The following is a 6,211-nucleotide window of genomic DNA, read 5'->3' as shown; positions in this document are numbered from 1 at the left end:
GGGAGGGCTAAGGCCTGAGTGGGAAGATCATGAAATGACTTTGAAGAGTACTTTTCTTGCAGAAACCTCCCTGTTGACAGAAACTCCTTCATGTTTAATGCCATTAAAGTGCTGTGTACAGCAACTTGCTTAAGTGAATGAATAATGAGTAATATGAAAGTGATATAATAATGCAGAGATAACAAAAAAAACCCTTGAGACATTCATGACAAGAATCCTATCTTTTTGTCTCAGAATATTTCAAAGTGCCCTAGGGGAACCTTTTTTCCAGAAGAAAAGCTGAGTTATGCATTTTCCCATTATATCCAATTGTAGAGGGAGATTCCTGTAAAAATTGAGCTGTCTCTGGAGTGCCTTTATCTCTTAAAATTGGAAATCATCCATGAGGATGTGTGACCTTGTCAGATCACGTATTCAGTGTTTCTCTTTTGATTTTAAATCTGGTACTCTCCTGATATAATAGATGGCTCTGTGGGGCTTACCAGTTAGGTATGGAATAAGAAAACCATGTGGAAACTGACCAAACTGGCAATAAGAATATAAATGCTTGGACTTTCAAACCCCTGTTTTCAAAAACTTGGCAGAAATGGTTAAATGTGCTTGTAAATGTACCTTTTGTAAGGCTTTTACTGGCTGCATGCCAAGTGGCAAGCAGTCCCTTTGGATGCATAAGGGCACACAATGGTACAGTTAATGCTTCAGAAACCTCTGGAACATCTGGGATGCCAGCAGGGATTAACTCTCAGCTCCCAGGTGGTACTGAGAAGCATTCACCATCTTCCTAAGCGAGACTTACTTATCAGAGAGAATAATGTAGCAAACAAATTTCAAATACATGATATGGGCAAAGTCTATGAGCTTTACAGGGCTGAGGATATTCTCCTTCCCTCCTATGTCTTTCTCAGATTTCTGCCTCCTCTTCGCACTCCTGGGACCGAGGAAAGTGTTTGTTGAAATATTTGCAATTCTCTCTGTAACTCTCCTAATTGTCACTGTTTGTTCCTTTGCTCCTTGAGTCCTTTCTGCACATGTGCACCATAATGCTCCCCAACCAACCAGTTCCTGCATAATGCTCTGGGAGACCCGAGTTTGTGGCTAATCCCTGCCCCATATTTGTCATGTCCTCACACTCAAGGTGTTGCCTACAGCCCCAGGAAGAAGCACAAAATATGCATTCCAGAGAAGAGCTGAGCAGGAGGTTTGGATGCTGAAGGAGATGGTGGTAGGTTCAGGAAAAATACCTGTGCAATGGTACATTTCTGATTGCAATACATGTGAACTACTGCAGTCTTTGAAACAAAAATCCTCACAGTGCCTCTTCTGCACAGGGCACCTGTAGATTGCTGAGGAGGCTGCAAGGAGAGGCATGGAGCTGGGATCACATGCTGCATGGTAAATTTGAACTTACTTGTGGATGGATGGATGGATGGATGGATGGATGGATGGATGGATGGATGGGTGGATGGATGGATATCTGATAGTGATCCCTGCATACCCTAAGCATTATAATGGAAATAGGATGAAAAGCTCCCGTTCCCCTCCTTTGAAACCACAGTTTCTGCCAGGGAAGATGATCCTTCTTCTTCTTAAATGTTCAGCCCTTATAGTCCCCCCTCCTGCCTTACCAACAGGTGTGGGAATCCCCTGTGCTCACTCACAGGAATGTTGTAAGTTATAAATTTGTTACAAAGCTTAATCACAATAATTACAAAGACCCTTCTTATGAAGTGCTGTAGCCATGGGACCTGGCTACCCCTGACAAAACAAGACAGAAAAAAAATGTACTCTTCTCTTTGTGCAAGGACAGATTCAAGGTTTAATACTGTGCAGCTTTGTAGATGCTGATATAGGGTGGGGAGTCAGGCTTACTCACAGCAGAACACTCTCATGTCATTGAGAGCTGTGTCATCCCACTTTCCCTGGTGTTTCTCCACCTTTGGTTGGAGTCCACAGATGGCCCCAGAGGTGCAGTTGCTGCTCCATGGGCCGAAGTGACCCCCTGAAAATCCCCAGCCCTCCAGGTTGGTCCCATTGGAGCAGGTGATCCTCACGTTGTTGACTGCCGTGCTGTCATGCAGGCACTGCCACCTTTCCACATGCAGCGAGAACGACACCAGCTTGTTGCTGGAGCAGAGCTGGGCCTCGGTCCAGTTCCCCCACCTGCCAGAAGTAAAAACAACTTATCAAGGCTTGTCCAGCCTCTGTTGTGCTGCAATCAGCATTACAACCTGGCAGTCCTGGAGCAAGGGACGTACACGGGGATGGCAGGTTTCTAGGAGCATCTGTTTCACTCTCCTTCTCCATCTTCCCCTGGATGCCCAGCCACCACCAGCTCCAGTCTGCCCTGTTCCTGGAGAACCCTTGGCAATTTCAGGTGCTTGCTATGTCCCTGTTACTCAATGTACTTTCCAAAGTCAGCATTTGAAGAAAAGAAGAAAGTGTAGCTTTAAGATCCATAATTTCTGATTTTTTTCTTCTTTTCCAAAGCACTGTTCCCTTCCCTGAGACCAGACCTTTACCCTGAAACCTTCACACTTTGTGGCCAAGGGCAACTCCCCCACCTCCTCAAGTGAGGCGTTGAGCCACCTTCAGAGGGGTTGTGGCTGCCTATGGAGGAACCATTGCACTGGTTTCCCTTCAAGCTCCCCAGAAGCTGCTGCCCTGAGGAAGAAGAGAGAGCTCACCACCCCAAGGAGGACTCCATGACTGTGCAGGCAGATGCTGTTCAGAGCTGTGTCATCACCAAACAGCCAAAATCCCTGCAAGGGCTGGACCTTGGAAGAGGGGAAGAAAAAGGGAGAGGTCACCCTTTCATCATCCATAATGAGGGATGGCAGGAGGCTTTGTGGACAGAGCAAGAACACTGGTGCAGCTGAGCAGGGCTGTGAGGCAGCTCCATGACATTTCTCAGCAAGCACATTTTGTTGTTGCCCACCTCTGTTTCTCTCCAAGCAGTGGAGCAGGCACTCTGGAAACAGGAATACTTGGTGGCTGCTGTCCTGGCCATGCCCACCCTCTCACCATGTGCTGTGATACCCAGAGCTGGGGTGCTGGCAGGAGGGACTTGCCCCTGGGAACAGGCTCTGCTGTACCAACCTCAGGAATTTTCTTACCTAAAAGAACGCTCTGCTAAGAAATCACCTACTGGCAGGGAGCCTGGAGAGATACTCTGCACTAGAAATTTCTCGCTGAGAAGCCTGCACGCTGCAGATACAGCACAAACTGCTGTGATGGGGCGAGGTGCTGTGGCCAGCTGTGCCACAATCAGAACAAAATAACATTACCTCACAGCAGGTTTTGTTCCCCACGCTGAAGAAGAAGTCAAAGCTTGCCTTCAATTCAAATCCCTTTGCGTAGCCTCTGGGGCAGAATGGCTTGTGCTCCCACAAGCCCCAGGGACCTCCATTTGGCACTGGAGGCAGCAAGAGCCCAGCAGGCAAGGGATGGCTGGGATGAGCAGCTGCATTGCAGGCAACCGGCTCAGCTCAGTGCCCCTCTGCATGGAGGGGTTGGCACAGGGGAATTTATTAGCCAGGAGTGTGGGTGGGAGTCCTGGGAAGTGTCAAAAGCTCCCTGGGAGCGCTCCTTGTTGCTGTGTTCTGCTCCTGCTGCCTGCCTGCCCTCTCTGGGGAGGCCTCCTGGTGTGCACTGGGTGGGGGACTTGCAGGGCTCTGAAAACTTGAGGATGCAAAGGAAGGAAAGTTATTCCAGGCTTTGATTACTGAAGAATGGAATGGACCATTTTTGTAAGAGCCGCTTATGCAGGTGAAGGGGAAATGTTGTTTTCAGCTGAAACCCTCTGATGTTACCCCTTGGGTAAAAGCCTTCAGGTACTGACAGCACTCAGTGAAGTCAAAGATGTCTTACTGTGTCACTGTATCTTAGAAAGCAGGAGCATGTCAGAAAGAAGAAAAAAAACAAACCACAAATGAAGGGCTGTGTGATCAGGGTCCTGCTCAGGAGAATGGGTAGCTCATGGATATTTTGCCACTCCTGGTGGCATAGAATTTTCTAAGCTTGAGGTGTTGACTGGATTTCTTCATAAGAGTGGTTGCAAGCACAAGCAAGAGCAGTGAATAAGTGATATTATCAGCCCTCTCCATTAACCATGTTGGCTACATGATAAGGCTTTTGGGATATATGGAAAGTTAGGGTCGAGCAGTGTCAGAGATACCTACAACTGTAGAGGATTCTTAAAGAAATCAGTGAGGAGGAGCTAGGTGTAGAAGGAACCTCCAAGATGATTGAGTTTTATAGAGATGTTTTACAGTCTGTAGTTATATTCACAGAGCTAAATCTTTCTCTATTTGAGTCCCTCTTACTGACAGAACCTGTTTTCTCTGTCTTCTGCTTTCACACACCTTCTCCTGTTTCCTCTCAAACAGTCTGAGCTCCAACCCCAACAGTCCTGACAGTGCAGGTGGCAGAAGGGAGATCCTGGTTGCAAAAGACCCTGCTAAGTTGATTTTTTGTTGTTCCTTTTGGCTGTGTGGGGAGGAGGTGGCAGAGACAGTAACACTGGGTCGGTGTTTCTGGAATATTGCAGCAGGAAGCAGTGAAAACTCTTCACATGAGTAATTAAGTGCCTGTGGGAGCAAGTGAACACTGGGTGCATTTCTATAACTTCACGGTGGGGAGCAAGAAAACAAACAAGGAACTAATCTCAGTTCTATGTTTCCCTCTCCTGTCCCTCATTAATTTTTAACTCTTCCAGAGTGATGAATCTTCGTGGGTCAAAGAACTTTCCCTCCCCCCCCCCCTCACCCCTTTCCCTACATAAAACTTTCCCAGCACTAGGAGTAAGGAATGGACTGAAATGAAAATGATGGTATCAGTATCAGCAGCTGAATTTGTGCTGCTGGAGTGCAGGGCCAATGAGTACTTTTGGGTAGACCTGCTGATGCACTGAACTTCCCTGAACATCCAGTGAATTAACAATTTATCATCTGGGGAAACTCTTGCTCTTCACCCACTGCTTCTTTCTCAGTTAACCTGCAGGTTTCTAGTCAGGCAGGAGAAGTACCAGCTTGCAAGCCTAGGATGGGTGGGTTTTTAATTATGTGACTTTGGAAAGCTGGAGTTTGAACTCAGAGAGTCTGGCAACTTCTCTGCTGGTAAGCTATGGCAGCTGGTGGTAGGGTCATATGTGACATGTCCTTTCTTCTTTTAATCAAGCTATTGGAAGGCCATGATAGTGTTAGGCTCAGCAACAGAAGACATGATGGCCAGTGCAGAGTGAAGATTAATTCTGTAATTTTGCAAGCATATAATCCAAAAGGAAATTTTTTTTTTTTGGACAATTTAAGTCCTCCACCCTATGACAAAAAAGAACAGAGTTACAAAGAAGACAAAATATTTGAAAACAGTGCAGGCACTCAAAAGAATCAGGAATCAGCAGGACAGTAATAGGTAATCACGCAGCCAAATCATCAAGATTAAAGAATGAAGTGCTTGCAGTAGCCTCATTGACATTGCATTTACACATTTACATTGTAGATACCTAACTGCAGGTTGGGTAAATTCCCCCTTCCCTAGGGCAGAAGGTATTTTTTAATTTCCTGCCCATTTATAAGATGATGGGGCTCTTCAGAAGCTGTATTCTCAGCTGACCTTCTCTAGCAACATAAACATTCTTAGATGGTGATGAGGAACAGCCACTTTACATTCTGTGTGGGCTGAAAACATTCTTCAAATGGCCTTTGTAATGTCATTTGAGATAAAACCAGTTAAACTCTTCCCACATCTATAAAGTAAAGATAGTTCTTTGATAAAAGACCTAGTATCAAGAATTCTTCAGTGCTGCCAAGGGCATCAGTCGGCCTTTGAAGCTGACTGACACTGTACTCCTGCCGCTGTCATGTCAGTTTAAAAACAGATGCAGTGTCTCAAAAGGTCTCTACTCCCTGTGGTCTTCCATGGGTTGCAGGTGCACAGCTGCTTCACCATGGGCTGCACCTCAGGCTGCAGGGGAATCTCAGCTGCAGGGTCTGGAGCACCTCCTGCTCCTCCTCTGCACTGACCCCAGTGTCAGCAGGGCTGTTTCTCTCACATATTCTTACTCCTCTCTCCAGCTGCTGTGCAGGATTTTTACCCGTCCTTAAATATGTTTTAGAGAAGTGCCACCAGCATCGCTGATGGGCTCAGCTTTGGTGAATATGTCCTGGGCCTGGCTGGCATTGGCTCTGTCTGACATGGGTGCAGCCACTGGCAT

At 46.6% G+C, this 6,211-nt stretch overlaps 1 pseudogene; it reads right to left on the bottom strand.

Moving 5' to 3' along the window:
• Positions 1–1,865: 1,865 nt before the first annotated feature.
• Positions 1,866–6,211, bottom strand: LOC115497308 (vitelline membrane outer layer protein 1-like; annotated as a pseudogene).

This window comes from Taeniopygia guttata, chromosome 1 (genome assembly GCF_048771995.1).
Source record: "Taeniopygia guttata chromosome 1, bTaeGut7.mat, whole genome shotgun sequence".
Classification (NCBI taxonomy): domain Eukaryota; kingdom Metazoa; phylum Chordata; class Aves; order Passeriformes; family Estrildidae; genus Taeniopygia; species Taeniopygia guttata.
The sequence above is the reverse complement of the archived record's forward strand: the minus strand, read 5'-3'. Positions and strand labels throughout refer to the sequence as shown.